The 21,188-nt window shown below is 44.6% G+C and overlaps 1 long non-coding RNA gene across 1 annotated transcript; it reads right to left on the minus strand.

Moving 5' to 3' along the window:
- LOC109848687 lies at nt 20,443–20,828 on the minus strand. Its single transcript, XR_002248857.1, has 3 exons — nt 20,797–20,828; nt 20,583–20,726; nt 20,443–20,492 (listed from the first exon to the last, which is right to left on the minus strand). It is a non-coding gene; the product is annotated as an uncharacterized LOC109848687 (long non-coding RNA).

Consider the following 21,188-nt stretch of genomic DNA (forward strand, 5'->3'; position numbering starts at 1 on the left):
GTCAACATATTCGTGGTTAGAGTGGAGGCCTTAATTATGGTTTCCAAACCTCTTTCCAAGACGTTAAGACGCTTATCCTGATCTGGATTGTGATGAGTCTGAATTACAGCTTGATGAAGAGGAGACTGATTTTGATATGGCAGATTGGGTTGTTGAAATTGTGAATGAGAATTGAACGGAACTGTGTTTCCCCTAGGAAAATGTTGGGTCGAAGTGGCAATGAAGTTTTGAGTTCCGGGAGAATTTCCTAGATTCCATGTAAAGTTGGGATGATTTCTCCTACCTGGATTGTAGGTTGGAGAAAATGGATCATTTCTAGGGTGTTGGAATGTAGCGTTCATCTGTTCTAATGAATTGTTGTTTCATAGGAGAGGGCATTCCTCTGAAATGTGGGTAGGAGACTGACAATTATGACATCCTGAGCCAGAAACATGATTGATTTGAGCTGGAGCTCGTTCCTTAATTTCTAAAGCTTCTAACCTCCGTAGAATCGTCGCCATCTTCGCTTCAGAAGCAATGTTTGACTCTAAGGAAAGACCACAAGACTTAGATTGGGAAACCCTATCATCGCAGTGTTCCCATTGCATTGTTTTTTCAGAAAGACTCTCCAAAAACTCCCAAGCTTCATCAGCGTTTTTCCTCATAAAATCCCCGTGGCACATTGATTCTAAGGAAGTTTTTGCAGAATAATCTAATCCCTCATAAATTATTTGGCATAATCGCTATTTTTTCTCCCGGGATAATTTTAAAGTTTTGAATGCTGTTCCTAAGCTTTACCGTTTTATGAATAGGGAAAATTAGGAAAAAATTTCTTAAGAAAAACGGTGATAAATTCCTCCCACGTAGTGATGGAATTTATGGGTAAGCTATACAGCCATTTTTTTGCTTTGTCTTTGAGAGCAAATGGAATAAATCTGAGTTTGATCGCATCTTCGTTTAATTCTCTCATTTTAATCATAATACATACTTCCTCAAATTCCGAAATAAAAATATATGCATCTTCTGTTTCATTACCAAGGAATTTGGGAAGCATGTTTATGTATTGTGGTCTAAGCTTAAAATTTATTCCATTTGTTTCGGGGAGCCTAATGCACGAAGGGATCGCATTCCTAATGGGATAGCACATATTATGAAGAACGGGTGGATTAGGATGCTCCATTTCTATGATTGGTTCAAAGCGAATTAATCGACGTGTATTATCCCTAATCCACTATTGCATACACTAAAACTATTTCTTTTTATATTTTTTTTATAAAGAAAGAGAAAAAAGAAAAAAAAATTAGTTTTTTTTATGAGAAGAAAAAAAATAGAGAAAACCTAACTAAAACAAATCAAAGCAATCACTTTTCAATCACTCTAATTCTAGGGTTTAGCCTAACTCAACTAGACCAGCTCCTAACCAAAAACTCCTACAGTAAAAAGATTAAAGTTTTACTTAGGTAGTTAGCTAGATAAGGATAGTACTAGAGGGTAATCAGAGATCAATTAAGTACCTCATTCCTTACGGAGCGCTTTACGCAACCCCTAAACCTTGCATTAGACACCAACTAATTTGAGAAAACTTAAACCGGTTCACTTAAGGATTTCTTGTTCCTTATTAAGCTCGAATCCTTAGGGGCCAATGTCTAATGAGTTTTATTAGGCTTGGGTAGTGTAGTGAGGAATTAGTAATTTTTGGGCTAAGGAAAGGGTGATGAAATCTCTCACCTTATCTTGATTATGGGGTTTTGCCCTTAAAAATACTTTTAAGTGTGTGCCAAATCAAGATGCTCAAATCACTTGGTGAATTCCTATACTATATGAAATGCAACCCTAAAAATTAAAAGCGACTAAAAAGGATGATAAAAAGAAAATCTTTATATTTTTTTATTAGGGTTAACAATCAAACAATTATGAGAAGGGGGAACATTATTTGAGTTTATTATCTTGTTAGTTAATGTCCAAGTGAAAGATGGATTTTATTATGGTCAACAAAAATAAAATCTTTTTTTTAAATCCTAATTGTCACTAATTGTGAAGCTAACTAAAAGGAGTAGAATTGAAAACGCTAGAAAGAAGACTTACCCGAAAGCAAATCTTCAAATCCTAGTTCTCCAATCCGCGATCTTCAAGCTCCAAGCGTTTCCTTCACAAAAAACACACAAGTTAAAGAACCAAAATAATTAAAACCTACTTAAGCACCTTCCCCGGCCTTGATGCGGTATAAACATGTACCAAAAAGGTTGCAAGTGCACAACCGTGTCAAGTTATAGTATAAAGATATCGATCCTACGAGGAAGGTGTTTTTGTAGGAGAAAATATAAAATCGGTTCTTATGTTGTGTGTGTGGCAATTAGGAGTAATGAGTGAATGTGATTGTGAAAAGATTGAGAAAGTGAAAATGGTGTGTAAATAGGTGCAAAGTGTAAGTGAGAGTGGCTTTGAAAAAGAATGAGTATGATCAATAAGGTGAGAAGGAAAAATGAATAAAATCAAGAAACAAATAAAAAAATCAAGAATGAAGAACAAAATTCTAGAATAAAAGAAAATGCAAGAAATTAAAGATGGTGGATTCAATTATAGATATGGTTAATCTACAATTGAACCCACTTCTTAGAAAATGGTGATTCCCTAGAGGGTTCTAGCCTAAAGGCGAATCAAACAAAAAAAAAAAAACTAAACCCAAGAGGGTTCTAGCCTCAAGGTGAATAGTATAAGAAATTAAAATCTAACTACAAAATAAATTACAAAATCTAAACTACAAAATAAAATTATAAGAATTAAATGCAAGAAAATAAATCTACTCTATAAGCATGAAATAAATCTAAGGCAAGAGGGTTCTAGCCTCTTTGCTATTTAACAAGAAAATAAAATCTAACTACAAGCATAGAAATAAATCTAAACTAATAAGCAATAAAAAAGAAAAAAAAAGAGAAATGCAAACCTTCAAATAATTCTTCATCTTCATCTTCATCTTCATCATCCAACAAAGAGAAGAAGAGAAAAATTTAAAGTGGTGAAAAAATTATTATTATTAATTGCAACAAAAAGTTATAATTTTGGATGGCCTTCTCAATTATGAGTAGTCCTCCTCTCCAAAAGGAGTTACAAAAATTTTTACACCTCTAACCCCTCACTCTCAATCCCTATTTATAGTAAACATCAGTGAATGAGAGCCCTTGGATCAAACTTGAGCCCTAAGAATGCAATTTCGGCCGTAGATGAAATCTGGATGACTTCGCATCGATACAGGCATCGATGCCTGCATCGATGCTGGCATTGATACTCTAATAAGAATTCTAACTTCACGGTTAGCTTCGTCTCGTCGAGATAGGTGATTTTCATATATTATATGTTAAATTCCGCCACCCGGATTGGGAGATATCGTCGTTTCTTTGTGGCCAACTATCTTGAATACATTTTTTTCATATTTAATTTTTTTATTTTCTCCAGCTTCTACAGGCTACTGCCAACTATCTTGAATACATTTTTTTCATATTTAATTTTTTTATTTTCTCCAGCTTCTACAGGCTACTCGACTTGATTCTGGGCTTGGGCTTTTTGACTCTTACTTGTGTTCTTCATTTAATTCATGGGTTTTAATCGAGAGATGAGATTTTGAACTTTATTCTTCATTAACCTGCAATTAAAGATAAAAACAATTATTAGTGGTATATTTATTTATATAAAATAGATAATGAGGGTATAAAATTGTAATAAAATGTGATTATCACAAAGAGATTACCAGAGAATGCAGAGAGGGTTATCCTCGGATGATGAAGCATCGGATGCTAACTCCGCAATCGCTTCTGATCAGAGAATGCAGAGAGGGTTATCCTCGGATGATGAAGCATCGGATGCTAACTCCGCAATCGCTTCTGATAATATGGTATCCAGTCTGGGACAATCCCGCGAAGTGTTCATGATCAACATCGAGCAAATCGCCAAAATTATCGAGGATGCTCTAACCAAGCAGAAAGAGGCATTCAAGATTGAAATGGAAATGACTATGCTACTGATGAGGGAAGAGAATGACCAACAAATTCGGGCTCTGTCCAATCAGTTCGGTGAATCCAGCCGTCGTAACCTTGCTGACCAAGCAGGTAGCGATTCAGATGTGGATGAATGTCTCAATGCTGAGAACCCTCCCATTCACCAGAATACTGGGGGTGACCCCACTAAAAACGACAACACTGGGGTGGCCCCGTTGTTCCCTTCACAAGTTGTCCGAAGTATGATACAGACGAGGACGAAAATATGAATGACCTTAAGAGAAAAGTCAATGCTCTGATGTCTGATCGAGAGGTGAAAAGGACCGGCATTTGAGAGTGGGATTTGATCCCGTATCCGACGAAGTTCAACCTGATAAACTTCACACCATTTGACTAGAAGGGTTCGCCCACTCAACATATGATCTAATTGTTCGCGGTGAAAATCGTATCTTTCTTTGTAATTGATTCCATTGTCATCTTAAATAACAGCTTTTTGAGTTACAAAAGATCCGGTCTTTTTATGAGATCCGGTTACAATGAAAATCAAAGAAAAATAAACAAAGATTACAACTTTCTCCTTTTGTGTCGAACGAATCACGAGCTCCTGTTTTGCGGTCGCTCGCTTTTGTGGGTTATTCGCCTGCGCCGGGGTTTATCCGTGGACCACCGTGCGATCTAGATCCGGTCGGATCTACGCAGTACGACGGGTATTATTTCACGAAGGAAATAATAGCCGGGGGGGATTGGTTCACCAAGGAAACAATCGCCCAAATCTCGGGATCAAAGACCAAGCTTTGATCCGGAGTATGCCTGCGTAGATCTGAGATCCGGTCCTCTCGAACTCTTGCCTTATTTGGCGTTGACGATCGCCGAGCACCAGATCTAGATGAGCAAGTCCTCGGAGTCCTAAAGCTTGAATCTTTTTAGATCTGAGTCTTCAATCCAGCAGGGCTTCGCCTCCAAAAAATCCAACCTTTTAAAAATGTACCAAGGGGGCCTATTTATAGGCTCTCTGAACTGTGCCCGCGCACATATCTGGGTCGGCCACCTATGGGTGGCTGGCACTGGGCCGAGCCACCCATAGGTGGCTCGGCCACCGAGACACCCATGGGTGGCTCGGCTTTGGCCGAGCCCCCCTTAGGCGTTGGGTTTTGTCGTTTTGCGTTTTCGGTTCAGTCCGTGATTCGGTTGACTTAGACTCTGATTTGTTGATCTAATTTGATAGTAAATCCGATTCCTGATTTGGCAGTAAATCCACTTCTGAGTTCGAGTCCGAAACTGATCTTGATTCGATCGTGATTCGTCCGAGTCTGCCCTTGGTTGGATGACTCGTTGACTCTTCGAACCCTTGGCTTGATTCTACACGCGAATGGATGTATTCCGTTGCTTGCGTGCGATTCGTCAACCTCGTCGCCTCGTTGGTTCGTCGGTTTGTGCCGAGCTGTGCTAAGGGACCTATAAGCAATTTTATACGCCTACAGATACCCCCTCCAAAGTATTTCAGCCTCGTTCTTTTATAGAAGAGTCTGGAATACTTTGGATATGATTGTCCCAACCTTCAGTCGGTATAACGGGACTTTGGAATGGCTTCTGTTCTTGATTCCTTCAATCCTCCAGGCTATTCGGTGCTTTGTCGAATGTCTGTAAGAGTTCCGGTGCTGCATTTATTGTCTGACCGTTGTCGGAATTTTAAACTTGAAGTCGATTCCTGATTTTCTAATCTTTAGCTGACCATCGATTGCTGGCGTTGAGTTTTTATTTGCGACGCGTTGTCCGGCGTAGTGTTGTTGAGTTATCCTTAAGAATATTTTTAGAAAAATATTCTCCAGAAACTTCTCAACAAAAATAGGGAATAGTTTATACTCGTATACCTTATTGGAGTATTAAGGAGCAGTTTATACTCGTATACTTTTTGGAGTACTAAGAAGAAGTTTATAGTCATATACTTTTTAGAGTATTGATTTTTTTATTGCAACGCATTGATTGGCGTTGACCTAGGATTATGCGTTGACCGGCGTTGACCCTAGGGTTTTGAACGTCGTACGTTGACTTTTTGATCGCAACGCGTTGACTGGCGTTGACCTAGGGTTACGCGTTGTCCGGTGTTAACCTTAGGGTTTTGAACGTCGTACGCTGACTGTTTGATTGCAACGCGTTGACTGGCGTTGACCTAGGGTTTCGCATTGTCCAGCGTTGACCCTAGGGTTTTGAACGTCGTACGTTGGATGCTCAAGTCACGAGACCAACTAATGAAGCTGATGCGTCAGTGACTCTCGTATTTATAGGATTTTTGGCAAACCCTCAGCCATCAACGGGTTTGATGAGCCTTTACCGACTACCGTTTGAGTCGGGCTAGCATGCGGATTGTCTAAATCCGTTCCGCATGTAACGTTGTGCTAAAGGAATGAACTCTCTTAGACTTGGTGCTACGACTTCGAATACGTAGACTTCGCCATTGTTACAGGAATAGGCTACCCGGCGACACGAGTTAGGTGTTGACTTTAGGATTTTTGGCTAACCCCCAGCCTTCAACGGGTTTGATAAGCCTTTACCGATTACTGTTTGAATCGGGCTAGTATGCGAATTGTCTAAATCCGTTCCGCATGTAACGTTGTGCTAAAGGAATGAGCTCCCTTAGACTTGATGCTACGACTTCGAATACGTAGACTTCGCCATTATTATGGGAATAGGCTGCCCAGCAACGTGTTTTAGACGCTGACTTATCCCTACTTAGGCTTCGGGATAAAATACCCCAGAATCGAACTCTGGTGTCTTTTTCTACGGAGAAAGACTTAAATCCGTTCCGCATGTGACGTTGTGCTAAAGGAATGAACTCCCTTAGACTTGATGCTACAACTTCGAATATGTAGACTTCGCCATTGTTATGGGAATAGGCTACCCAGCAACGTGTTTTAGACGCTGACTTATCCCTACTTAGGCTTCGGGATAAAATTCCCCAGAATCGAACTCTGGTGTCTTTTTCTTCGGAGAAAGACTAAACCGGCGACGCGTGTTAGGCGTCGGCATATCCTTTCTTAGGATTCAGGATGAAATTCCCCATGCGTGTAAGGCATGGATTCTAGTGTTATTAATAACAACCTGTCACAATGTTTTAGTGTCTTCTTCAATCGGTGAAAGTCTAAACCGGCAACGCGTGTTAGGCGTTGACTTATCCCTACTTAGGATTCGGGATAAAATTCCCTGTACCTGTGAGGCACAGATTTTGAGAGTTGAAAAAGGTGGTGTCTTCTCTTGGGGCAAAGACGAACCCGAAATAGGAGAGTAAGAATTTTATATTCTATCTCCCGACACTGAAGAAGAAGAATTTTATATTCTATCTTCAGGAAAGGAGACTCGAGGTGGGATCTCCACCCCCAGAATCCGGAAAGGTGAAACTGAGAGTGGGATCTCCACTCCGAGAATCGAAAAGATTCGGATAACCCTAACTGTCGGAAGGTTTGATTACCGAACTAAAGATGAATTTCTCGTTTATCGAGAATGAATCGTGGTTTTGGTCCTAACTGTAGGAAGGTTTGACCAAGCAGGAGTTTGAGATGACCCTAACTGTAGGAAGGTTTGATCACTCGATTTGAAAGTGGACCTCTCGTTCATTGGAGGAATCGAGAGGGGATTTTGACTGTGGTCCTAACTGTAAGAAGGTTTGACCAAGTGGGTGTTTTGAGACAATCCTAACTGTAGGAAGGTTTGATCGCTCAATTTGTGGACCTCTCGTTCATTGGGGGAATCGAGAGGGGATTTTGACTGTGGTCCTAACTGTAAGAAGGTTTGACCAAGTGGGTACTTTACGTCCAGACTCTAACAGAGAGAGTGTTGAGTGCATAGACATGGTGAGAATGGGAGTTCTTATTCATTACATTGCTGTGGTTTTGGGAACTTCCCATTACATAAATCGTCCACCCCCAGTTTCCTCTGCGGAACTGGTTCGGACATTATTATCAGTTAACTAACCGGGTTATCCTTAAGAATATTAGCTTAATATTCTCCAGGAACTTCCCGTCAAAAGTGGGGAAACAGTTTAGACTCATATACCTATTGGAGTATCAGGGAGTAGTTTAACCTCTTATACCGGTCGGAGGATTGAGAAACAGTTTATACTCGTATACTCTTTGGAGTTTTAGGAAGCAGTTTATACTCTTATACCGGTCGGAGTTTTGCCATTCTCAATTGGCTTACCTCAGCGTTATGACGCCGGCTTCAACCAAGGTCTGAATGCTATTCTTGAGAGCAAAGCAATCCTTGGTGGGATGAACGACCCTCCTGTGGTATGCACAGTACTTTGGGTCCGTAGTGTTGTCAGCTTCCTCCTGATTTGTGATAGGTGGTAGCTTGATCTTGTTACCTTCAAGGAGGGATTCGAAGATGGCTGGAACGTCTTCGTCCTTGAAGGAATACTCTCTTTGGAGTCTCGGACCCGAAGTCTTTTGCTGCCTTCGGGATTGCTGTTGTGACGCTTGATTAGCACCACCAGTAGCTGCAGGTGTTTTGCCCTTACCACGAGAGGCGAAGTTTGAGTCCAGAGGATTAGCCGTCGGTAGGTTCCTCTCGGCCTTCTTCCTTCGGAGGAAACGTTCGGCTTGTTCACCGCGCACCTTCAGATCCTTCCAAGTGTCAGACGGTGCTGTTCCCATTGCTTCCAACACGTCCAACGCAAGGTTGTTGTGGCAAGTTTGGAGGATGAATTCCTCTGTGATCGGGTCCCGGCAATTCATCGCCTTGTTCCGGAACCTTTTGACGAAGGTGTCGACTAACTCCCCGTCCTTCTGCTTCTCATCGAGCAATGATCCGATAGATATCTCGGTGTCGTCGTCGAAGAAGTTGGCCAGGAACTTGGTCTCCATGTCATCCCAGCTGTTCACGTTTCCTGGCTTGAGGCGGCGGTACCAATCGAAGGCGGCTCCGCGAAGAGTGCCGACGAATGACCGCACCATCAGAGGCTCATTGCCGGAAATAATACCCAGGTGCGATTTGAAATAAATCAAATGCTGAGTGGGGGAACCCTTCCCATCGAACGGCGTGAAGTTGATTAAACTGAACTTCGCCGGATAGGGGATCGATTCCCATTCTCGTGGGTATGGACAGGGAATGCCTGTTTTCTTCGTCTCTTGAGCGGAGATCAATGTGTTGATTTTGCTCTCGAGATCTTTGATCTTCAAGTCTTCACTTGTATCTTCGTTGGCATCCTCGTTACCACCCCCTGTATTGACAGGAGGGTTATTGGCATTGTGAGCTTCATCCCTATCTGCGTGCTCCTTTTCCTGAATAATCTGGTTACGGCGGTTCGATTCACTTTGCTGGTTCCTGAATGCATGGATTTGCTGCTCATGCATCTCTCTCATCTGCTGCATGGCCATCTCCATCTCGAATTTGAAACTTTCTTTCTGCTTAGCCAAAGCGTCTTCAAGCATCTTGGCCATTTCTTCCGCGCTTATCATAAATGACTCGCGGGGTTGTCCTTCGCTGGACACTGTATTGTCCGATGCGACAGCAGAGCAGGAATCCGATTCTTCATCTTCCGAAGGCAATCTTGTCCGAACCCTACCATAAGTTCCTCGTGCGATGGCTCCGGACTGCAGACGGGTTACACGCCGGGACGCTTCCAGAAACGATTTGAGATCAATCTGTGTCGATGTCTCTTTGCTGGTCATGTTGGCGGTGACCCTCGGAAATTCTCCGTCTTTAACCACCGTTCTTCTTTGCCGGAAACGCCTATACCTTGGTTTTGGCGTTTCGGTGCCGAGCCTTTCGAACACTGAAATTCTCTCGGGGACTACCTTGATGCAGTTGCATTGAGACAGTACCGCCCGAATGAGCTTTGAACAAGGGCACTGAGTTTCCTGTTCTCGGGGACTCCTCTTTCTGGTTCTGTTCGTACCCCCAGCACGATAGTACAACTCGTCATTTTGACAGTCGGAGTAACCTATCGTGTGTGGGCACGACTTCTCAGGTATAACATTATCACTATCAGATGATAATGTTTCCATCTGAGGGCGAATTGCCTTCCTTGGACTTTCAAGAGTCACGCGCCTTGAGACATGCCTTTTTGGGCGTGAATTCTCAGCGGGCTCTTGGACCTCAATGCGCAAATTAGCGCGCGCAGTTGCCTTGAGCTCCTTGTCATGTTGGAGGTAGCGGTGACCCCCAGCGTGTTGATTCGTTCGGGGTTTTCTTAGTGGGCCCAAACGTTCTTGGATCGGAGCTTTGCTTCGCTCATCGGGAATTGGACCGAGGCGCTCCAAGACTGGCTTTCTTCTTCGGGAGGATTCTGCATGATCTCCCGGAGTAGCTATGGGAATTCTCGGCGACTTAGCTGGGTTCGCCGGAGGTTGAATTTTGGTTGGAGGCTGCAAAGGTTGCTCCTTAGCCTGAATTGCCGCTTCAGACTTTGGCCTCCAAACTTTGCGAGTTGGTGGCGGCTTCTTGGCCACTTCTTTCTGCAACTTTCTACGGGCTTCTTCGGCTTGAGCCCGTGCCTGCGCTGATAGTGCGCGGCGTTTGCGGATGCGTTCTTCCAGCGTCGAACGATTCCGTTTGACACGGACCCATTCCATTGTTGGCGGCTTGGAAGAGGCGCCGTTCATCTGTTGTTGAGGCTGTTTGCCTCTCTTGTTCTTCAGACCCGCGTTGTAGCGGACTCCGTCGGTGGACTCCATCGCTTTGGCGAATTGTTTGGCCAAGCGTTGGCGTTGCCTTTGGCGGGCTCTCTTTGAGAGAGTCACCGCTCCTTTGGTGACGGAGGAATTGGTTGGAACCAGCTTGATCTGGTTGGAGATTGGTGGAGCCTCATCTGACGCAACTTTGGCGTCAATCGAGATGAGGTCGTCGTTGGTAGCTTCAACTTCTTCGTACCAACGCACCTTTCTGTTGGAAGAGAACTTGGACTTCTTGGACTTGCGGGGGGAGGTTGATCTAGACGAGGATGAAAGGTATTCCTCGAACTTGGTCTGATCGAACTCGTATTCGACCTCCTCCACGACTGGGATCAAGATCCGCGGCTGCGACGCTCCGATCTCGGCAGCGAGATCGGTGGCTCCCACTGTGGTCGCCAGATTGTTCGCTGGAAAATTCGTGTCTTTCTTTGTTATTGATTCCATTGTCATCTTGAGTTACAACTTTTTGAGTTACAAAAGATCCGGTCTTTTTATAAGATCCGGTTACAACGAAAATCAAATAAAAATAAACAAAGATTACAACTTTTCTCCTTTTGTGTCGAACGAATCGCGAGCTCCTGTTTTGCGGTCGCTCGCTTTGTGGGTTCTTTGCCTGCGCCGGGGTTGTTTGCCGTGGACCACCGCGCGATCTAGATCCGGTCGGATCTACGCAGTACAACGGGTATTATTTCACCAAGGAAATAATAGCCGGGGAGGATTGTTTCACCAAGGAAACAATCGTCCAAGTCTCGGGATCTAAGACCAAGCTTAGATCCGGAGTATGCCTGCGTAGATCTGAGATCTGATCCTCTCGAACACCTGCCTTATTTGACGTTGATGATCGCCGAGCACCAGATCTGAAGGAGTGAGTCCCCGAAGTCCCAAAGTTTCAATCTTTTTTAAGTTCCGAGTCTCCAATCCAGCAGGGCTTCGCCTCTCTCCAAAATTTCCAACCTTCTCAAATGACAAGGGGGTGGCCTATTTATAGGCTCTCAGGACAGTGCCCGCAAAAAGAGAAACGTCGGCCACCGTCGGCCACTGTCGGCCACCTCGAGGTGGCCGGCACTGTGCCGAGCCACACGGCCTCAGAAGCAGAAATCTGCGGAGCCGAGGTTTCCTAAAGTGTACTCCTTCAAGGATGATGAAGTTCCCGGCATCTTCAAATACCTGTTGGAGAACAACAAGATCCAGTTGCCGGCGATCGTGGATCAAGAAGGGGCCAGCAAAGTGACGGATCCAAAGTACTGCGCGTACCACAGAGCGGTCCACCACCCTACGAGATCATGCTACCACCTCAAGGACAAGATCCAGGCGTTAATCGACGTAGGAGTCATAACCCCGAAACCAGCCAAGAATGTGGGGGCCAACGCAGTGTCAATCAGTTTTGGGTCGGTGCCTACAACTTGGTTCGAGCCAAAACGCGTCACCAAAGTCGGGATGAAGACGGTGAATGACGATCCGCACGGACAGCGCCAAAAGGGACTTGTGCCGCACACAACCCCAAATGGCGAAATCCTTTGGGTTCATCCAGATCTGATTGGAGATGAACAATGGGCCGGTTCGTCATCCGGGAGGAAGTCTAAAGGAAAAGGGAAGTCTTGTTATGGAGTCTCTGCTATCCCAGGGGAAGATGACGAAAGAATCTCCACTTTCCTGCTCTCTGAAGAAGAACAAGAAGCTTTTGCGACACGGAGCGGAAATGAATACCACTACAATTATCCGCCACCTAGTGAGCAGGGGGTGAACAAGCGGGGACCAGCCAAAACTCTCACGGAGATGGGAGTGATTGCAAGTCCCACACCGGGTAAAGAAGCTCTACGACAACCGGTGAATAAACCAAAAGAGAAGAATCCCCAAGAGGTACAGAATCCGAAGCAGTCTCGTTTCAGTCGTCCAATTGGAAGAGACAAACCGGAAAGCTCGAAGACTCCGCATAGCTTCGACATTATGGCGCAATTAGCCAACATTCCTGCACGGATAACGCTGTATGAGTTGCTGCGATTATCCAAAGAAACCAGGGAGGCCCTACAAGAAGCTTTGGCCAATGCAGAGGTATTTCTGACTCAAGTCAAGCCGATACCTGAACAGCCAGAACCGCTGAGTCAACAGTGCAACATAGCGACTAAGAACCTTCCCTGCATTACTTTCACCAAAGAAGATATGCAGACGAAGAATTCGAACCACGATCGGCCGTTATATTTCGTCGGATACATTGGCTCCAGCCAAGTCAACCGAATCCAAGTGGATCCGGGTTCTGCTGTGAGTATTATGCCGCTTCGATTGATGCATTTCCTCGGCATCCCAGTAAGCAAGTTGGCGTCCACAGGCACTGTTATTTATGGATTCAACACTAGTGGGTCAAGACCCTTGGGTAAGATCCGGGTGAAGTGCCAGATGGGAGATCTGAAGACAGAAGTCACGTGTTATGTGATCGATGCGGAGACTTCGTACAACTTACTATTGGGTCGGCCTTGGATCCATAGTAACGTGATAATTCCCTCTACTCTCCATCAGTGTTTGAAGTATGTCGACACTGACAATGAGGTTAGGACGGTGGTCGCGGATAAGCAACCATTCAAGGGGTATGAGAATTATTTCACCGATTCTCTCCTTTATGGTAACGAATCCGATACTGAACCATCGGCCCAGGGCACAGACAGCGGAGAAGAAGCTGATTCTGAAGCCGGATTCGATTACAATGGCGGTTTTGTTTTAAATGACATTGTACCCTTTGTAATCAATCTTGACGATGAACAATCGTCAGATGGAGGTTGTAACTGGCAACTTGCCGATATTGCAATAAAAGATGATTTAGAGTACTCCTTGTCTCTTGATGATGTGATAAAAGAGCTGTACGACAATCCTGAGTTGTATATGCCGATCCGATCATCCTATGTAACGAAGGAACACCTCCAGCATTCTTTCGGAACAACCATGGTCATCCCGAACAAAGTAAGAGGTGCTAAAGAAGTGATTTACGGTAAAGGAAAAAGCTCTCCGTTACCAGATCATTTCCTAAGTGAAGACGAAGATGATGACAAACCTGGTCGACATCTATCCAAGTATAGTCCAGAAGCGCGCAAGCTCATGGAAAAGCAGGGCTACGATTTCACACTCGGAGAAGGTTTATACTTCGATCGAGGTCCTCGTAATCCAGCCAAAGCAGTATATGTACCAAAAGGTAAACCTGAGGATTATTATAAATATGGGCGAGGCTTAGGTTATGTTTCATCAGATGACGAATGTGGTTGGCAAATTATCGATCAAATTGCTAACAAAGCCAAGAAGGGATACTCTCCCGATGCTTCAGAGTGGGACTCCGATACAAGTCTGGGAGAAGTTTTCAAAACCCTAATGGCGAACATGACTACAGCTGATCCATCCACCATGGAAGACGACGATCAAATGCCAACATGGGAAGACCCGTGGGTTCACCATCTGAATATGCAGTATGGCGATAGGTTCGAGCAAAGAGAACCACCCACTGAAGATAAAATAGTCCAGATTAACATGGGTGATGAAGCTAACCCAAAGCCTATATTCATCAGCGACAGTCTTCCCCCAGATGAGAAGGAGGAATTGATTGCTCTCATCAGGGAATATATCGACGTCTTCGCATGGAATTATGAAGACATGCCAGGGCTCGACCCCAATGTCGCAATGCACCGCCTCGATATCAAGCCGGATGCCAAACCTGTCAAGCAACAGCAAAGACGGTTTCGTCCGCAGATTATGGAAGCCATTGAGGCAGAGGTTAAGAAGTTGATCGAATCAGGATTTATCCGAGAGGAACAACATCCAGACTGGTTAGCCAACATCGTTCCCGTCATGAAGAAGAATGGCAAAATCAGGATTTGCATCGACTTCAGGAACCTGAATGAAGCATGTCCGAAAGACGATTTCCCTCTCCCGATCACGGATGTCATTATCGACAATACATGTGGATTTGAGAGGATGTCCTTCATGGATGGATTTTCGGGATATAACCAGATCAAGATGCATCCAGAGGATGAGAAGCATACGGCGTTTAGAACACCCCTCGGCGTTTTCTGCTATACGGTGATGCCTTTCGGCCTGAAGAATGCCGGTGCCACATACCAGCGAGCGATGACTAAGATTTTCCAAGAACATCTCAGGAAAACAGTCGAATGTTACGTTGATGATTTGGTTGTGAAAAGCCGCAACAAGGAAGATCACATCAAGGATTTGAAGACAATGTTCGATCTCATGAGGAGTCATCAGTTGAAGATGAACCCCACTAAATCATTTCTTGGAATGTCCAGCGGAAAATTTCTTGGGTTCGTCGTCACCACTAAGGGTATACATATCGATCCTGATAAGGTGAAGGCGATACATGAATTGCAGCCCCCGAGGAATCTGAGAGAACTCAGAGGATTGCAAGGGCGTTTAGCTTATATCCGGCGTTTCATCTCAAATCTTTCTGGGAAGTGCCAACCGTTCTCTAAGCTGAACAAGAAAGGAGTATCATTCATCTGGGATGATGCCTGCCAAAAAGCGTTCGAAGATATCAAAACATATCTGGCGAACCCTCCTGTTCTCGTTGCACCGAAATCTGGTAAACCGTTCTTGATTTATCTCAAGGCGATGAACCACTCGATAAGTGCCTTACTAGCGCAAGACGATGATAACGGTCACGAACAGGCAGTTTATTACCTCAGTCGGACCTTGGTAGGCGCTGAGTCTCGATATCCGATGATTGAGAAAGAATGCCTTGCATTGGTATTTGCGATGCAAAAGATGCGGCATTACCTAGTGGGACAGACGATCTACGTTATCTCCAACGTTAATCCAGTACGGGTGTTTATGACGCAACCGGCCTCTATGAATTGGCGTCTAGCGAAGTGGGCCCTTCTCTTGTCCCAATACGATTTGCACTTCAAGCAGCAGAAGTCGATAAAAGGACAGGCGATTTGTGACCTTTTGGCGGCAAACCCGACCACAGATACGGCAGAAGTATATGATGACTTGCCGGATGAAACCCACGAGGTTAACACCACATCACACCAACAAGTATGGCAATTATACTTCGATGGTGCCTCAAGGGCAGTTAATAGAGTAATAACCCCGGGATGTCCTACAGTTTCCTCTGGAGTTGGAGTCGTCTTAATCTCCCCTGGAAAGCACGTGATGCCTCGGGCTTATTCGTTGACTAGTCCGTGCTCCAATAATGTTGCCGAATACAACGCGCTTCTCATTGGACTCAGTTTCGCCAAAGAGCTGGGGGTCGAATATCTCGAAGCTTTTGGAGATTCGCAATTGATAGTCAACCAAGTTCGCGGTGAGTATGAAGTCAGGAATCAAGACCTGATCCCGTACCACCAGGAAGCCATCAAAATGGCAGAATCTTTCGAAGAATTCTTTATTGAATACATCCCTCGTCTCCAGAACGCTTATGCAGACGCACTGGCGGCACTAGCAGTATCACTGGCACAGCCTCCCGAAGCTGAGCTGTTAGTCACAGTACGGACGCATCAACTCTGCGTACCCATATACAGTACGGAGATTGAAGAAGAAGAGGATAGAAACGTGAACGCCAAAGAGGTGAATTCAACTCAAATTGGGTCTGAGTCCCGAGATTGGCGTTTTCCTATCATCGACTACGTCCAATATGGTATCTTGCCAGAGGATGTAAAAGAAAAGGAATCAATCCGCCGAAGAGCTCCAAGATTCTTCTATAATACTGAAACCCATACATTATACCGTAGAGGGTACGACGGTCTTTTACTCCGATGCCTTTCGAACAGAGAAGCAAAGGAAGTTCTTAAGGAAGCACACGAAGGAGAATGTGGTGCGCATCAGCCCGGTCCTAAACTGTATGATCGCATCAGGAGGATGGGATATTTCTGGCCAACGATGGTTCGTGACGCAATCGAATACGCACGAGAATGCCACGCTTGCCAGATACATGCGAATTATATGCATCAACCGCCAGAGCAGTTGCACACGTCAACCACGTCTTGGCCGTTCGAGACTTGGGGCATGGACATAGTCGGTCCTATTTTTCCCCCTTCAGTCAAAGGTGATCGGTTCATCCTCGCGATCACAGATTATTTCTCAAAGTGGGCTGAAGCGATTCCGCTTAGAGAAGTGAAGACGAACAACGTCATCAATTTCATCAAGCATCATGTCATTTACCGACACGGCGTGCCAAGAAGGATCATTCATGACAACGGTCCACAGTTCATAAGCAATGCCTTCGTCAGATTCTGCGACAAGTTCAAAATCGAAGATGTTTCGTCGACAGCTTACTATCCCGCTGCGAACGGATTAGCTGAAGCGTTTAACAAGACGATCATTAAGATCCTGTCCAAGCTCGTGAAGACCAATAAACGAGACTGGGACGATAAACTCGGTGAAGCACTCTGGGCTTATCGCACCACCATACGCACGCCTACGGGAGCTACCCCGTATTCGCTGGTATACGGATGTGAAGCTGTGCTACCGCTGGAAATTCAGATTCCGTCCCTTCGGATCGCCCTCGCAACGGAGATGACGACGGAGGAACAACATCAGAAGCGTCTCGAAGAGCTCGAGAGGCTGGATGAAAAGCGTTTGGAGGCTCAACAACACATCGAGTTTTACCAAGCCAGGATGTCAAGGGCTTTTAACAAAAGAGTCCGACAGAGAAGCTTCAAGGAAGGAGATCTGGTCCTCGCTGCTCGCCGACCAATAATTCTCACCTCCAAGAAGAAAGGTAAATTCGAACCCAAATGGGAAGGACCGTTTGTAATAGACACAGTCTATTCAAACGGCGCATATCGCCTGATTACTCAAGAGGGCGCCAGGCAATTAATGCCAATAAATGGGAAGTTCCTGAAAAAGTACTATCCCTAGTACATTCAGGATAACTCGTTTACCGGGAAGTTCCTTGAAGAATATTACACTTAATATTCTAGAGGATAACCCAAAATCATTGTCACCACCAAAATCCCTCACTGATCAGTTTCAATTGACAGTGAGTCCACCAAAAGTATCCATCTGGCCCTCTTGACTCTTTCCATAGACAAGAGGTCCATTTTCATTTCGGAGTCCCCTTTCGATAAACGAAAGAACTCCCTTCTCTTTCTCTTTGGTCAAGCCTTCCCATGGTTATAGCCAAAGTTGAAATTCCACTTCGATAAACGAAGAACCCATTTTCAGTTTAGATAACCCATCCTATAAAAGGCAAGTTTATCTAAATTTTCCAGATTCTCGGAGTGGACACCCCACTTCTAGTTTCTTCTTCGCTGGAAATAGAATATAAAATTCTTCCTTTCCAGAATCAAGGAATAGAATATAAAATTCTTCCTTCCTTGTTTTTCGGGTTTGCCTTCACCCTAAAAGAAGACCGGGAAATAGAATATAAAATTCTTCCTTTCCCGCACCGCTCTTTCCAAAATTTGTCAATTTAGGATTCATCCTAGGAAGTTTATCCCGAATCCTAAGCAGGGATAAGTCTGCGCCTAACACGCGCTGCCGGTTTAGTCTTTTTCCGTAGAAAAAGACACCAGAGTTCGATTCTGGGGTATTCTATCCTAAAACCTAAGTAAGGATAAGTCTGCACCTAACACGCGCTGCCGGTTAGTTCTTAACCGTTAAAAAGAACACCCGTTCACATATTCAACATTGTGGCAGGGTGTTATTAATTAAATAGAATATAAAATTCTTCCTTTCCCGCATCGATCTTTTCCGAAATTTATCAATTTAGGATTCATCCTAGGAAGTTTATCCCGAATCCTAAGCAGGGATAAGTCTGCGCCTAACACGCGCTGCCGGTTTAGTCTTTCTCTGAAGAAAAAGACACCAGAGTTCGATTCTGGGGCCTTTTATCCCGAAGCCTAAGTAGGGATAAGTCAGCGTCTAAAACACGTTGCTGGGTAGCCTATTCCCATAACAATGGCGAAGTCTACGTATTCTAAGTCGTAGCATCAAGTCTAAGGGATTTCATTCCTTTAGCATAGAAAAAGACACCAGAATACCAGTCTGGGGTATTTTATCCCGAAGCCTAAGTAGGGATAAGTCAGCGTCTAATACGCGTTGCTGGGTAGCCTATTCCCATAACAATGGCGAAGTCTACGTATTCTAAGTCGTAGCATCAAGTCTAAGGGATTTCATTCCTTTAGCACAACGTTACATGCGGAACGGATTTAGACAATCCGCATGCTAGCCCGACTCAAACGGTAGTCGGTAAAGGCTAATCAAATCCGTTGAAGGCTGGGGGTTAGCCAAAAATCCTGAAGTCAACACCTAACACGTGTCGTCGGGTAGCCTATTCCCGTAACAATGGCGAAGTCTATGTATTCGACATCATAGCACAAAGTCTCGGAGAATTCAATCTCCGAGCATAACGTTACATGCGAACGGATTTAAACAATCCGCATGCTAGCCCGACTCAAACGGTAGTCGGTAAAGGCTAATCAAATCCGTTGAAGGCTGGGGGTTAGCCAAAAATCCTAAAGTCAACACCTAACACGTGTCGCCGGGTAGCCTATTCCCGTAACAATGGCGAAGTCTATGTATTCGACATCATAGCACAAAGTCTCGGAGAATTAAATCTCCGAGCATAACGTTACATGCGGACCAAAAATCTGCTGACTGATCTTAGAAAGCTTCTCATCATAAGCTTGTCTAAGTTCAGCCCTGATAGACTCCTCGGTGGTGGCTGAAGTCCTCGCAGCAATCTCTTCTGTCTCGGTTAGCTTCTGCTCCAGGGATCTCAACTCGTCAGATAAAGCCGTGCGGGTTTGCTGGTCCTGTGCTTTCGTCATCTGAAGAATATCCAAAGTCTCCTCTTTTTCACGGAGTGTTCTTCTGAGCTGGTCTATCTCGGTCGCACAGGAGGTAATAGAAAGATCGAGCTCAGCAAGCGAAGATAATTTAGTAGCAAGACTCGTCTTAACTCGATCTACTCGGCCCCGCTGCATCTGAATCTCGAGCTCAACAAGAACCTGAGTCTCGCGTGATGACTGTAAGCGGGTGTCCAGCTCGGCAACAATAAATAAGGAGGCACCTGCATCTCGGAGCTCACGAAACGTCTGAAGCTCATGCTCTAGGCAATCAAGGTCATCAACTATAGCCTGTGCCAAATCTGGATGTCCCGCTTCCCTTATCAAATTGACTTTAGAATCAAGGAAAGGCTTGAATTGGCGAAGAGAAAGTCCACCATGGAAAAGCTTGCCAATCATAGCATTCATGAAAGAGAAGAAGGAGCGGACTTCTATACAGATGACAATCTTCTCAGGATCATCATCAGATAACAACTCCCTCGCCAGAATATGAAGACGAGAAGAAGGCCCTGCACGATAAAAAGAAAGATAAAGATAAAACCGTCAGAAAAAGACCTTGAAGAGTAAATAAATAGTATTCATACCCTCTTGAGTCACTGGGGGTGATGGAGGTGTAACGGCTGGGGGTGTATCAACTGGTGTAGTTGGTTCCATAGCCGGCTCAACGGGGTCATTCTCAATAAAAACTCCTGTTAAATACAAGTCAAAATTCTCAGAGGCATCACATTATAGCTGCATTAGTCAAAATTGGCTAGTCCTATAATTAATTTGGTAGGAGGCATATACCTTCGAAAGAATCATCCTCGAGATTCTTATCGAACGTGGGCTCGAAAAATATGTCTCCAGGTAGCTGGCCATCAAACTGAGTAGAGCTATACATGAAGTGGAGTGTAGGAGTGCCCGCTATCAAGCCTTCCTCGTCAAAATCATCAATGGAGAAATCTGATGTAAAAGAATATAAGTACCAAAGAAGAATAAAGAGACTACAACCAACAGAAATGAGTTACCCCTCATGGATGTGTTAGCCTCTTTATTCCCAAAATCCACGTATGCCTCCTGCAAGTTATCTGAAGAAGCAAGATGTACAGAGATGATTAGAGGATGCACAAATTCTTTTGTATACCATCTAAAAGATACATTGTCAATAGTAGATGTACCTGAATCTGCGGAATCAGGTCCTACATTGCTATCCTCCCTAATGTCGGCAACCCCTGTAGGCCTTTTAAACTGGGGCAGCGGGTCAGGCTCACCAGGAGACACAGGAACGGAATCGGGACTCATTTCGCTCTCTCCACGCTCTCCTATATAGATGGAAAAGCATGAGTCAATGTCCCGAATAATCAAGAAGATGGTTTACAAGGTAGATGTTACCTCCGTCACTAGCAGGATCATCACCAGCCAAGTACATATCAGATGCTCGGGAAGCTGCACGCGGCTTGCGGGCTAATCTCTTCCGCCTAGCAGCAGGGACAATAATCGAAGGTCTCGCCTGGGGAGGGGGACGGAACTCTTCATCCTGGTCAACAGTGGTCCCTGAAACATCAAACCATAGTCAGTTTCAATGTTTCTAGAAGATGGAAGGAAAAGATGAATAGCAAACCTCGCTCAGAAAAGTCTTCATAACCTTCAGGATCTCCGCCTGAAGCCTCGTCTGCGGAATGAAAAGTCTTCTTTCCCTCTTCATCAATCCAACAAGTCTTGTTCCGTGTCCTCTGTGATCGGGCATTTTCCCAAATCCTACGGGAATCAACCTGAGAAGCTTC

Source organism: Asparagus officinalis, chromosome 7, assembly GCF_001876935.1.
Source record: "Asparagus officinalis chromosome 7, Aspof.V1, whole genome shotgun sequence".
NCBI lineage: Eukaryota > Viridiplantae > Streptophyta > Magnoliopsida > Asparagales > Asparagaceae > Asparagus > Asparagus officinalis.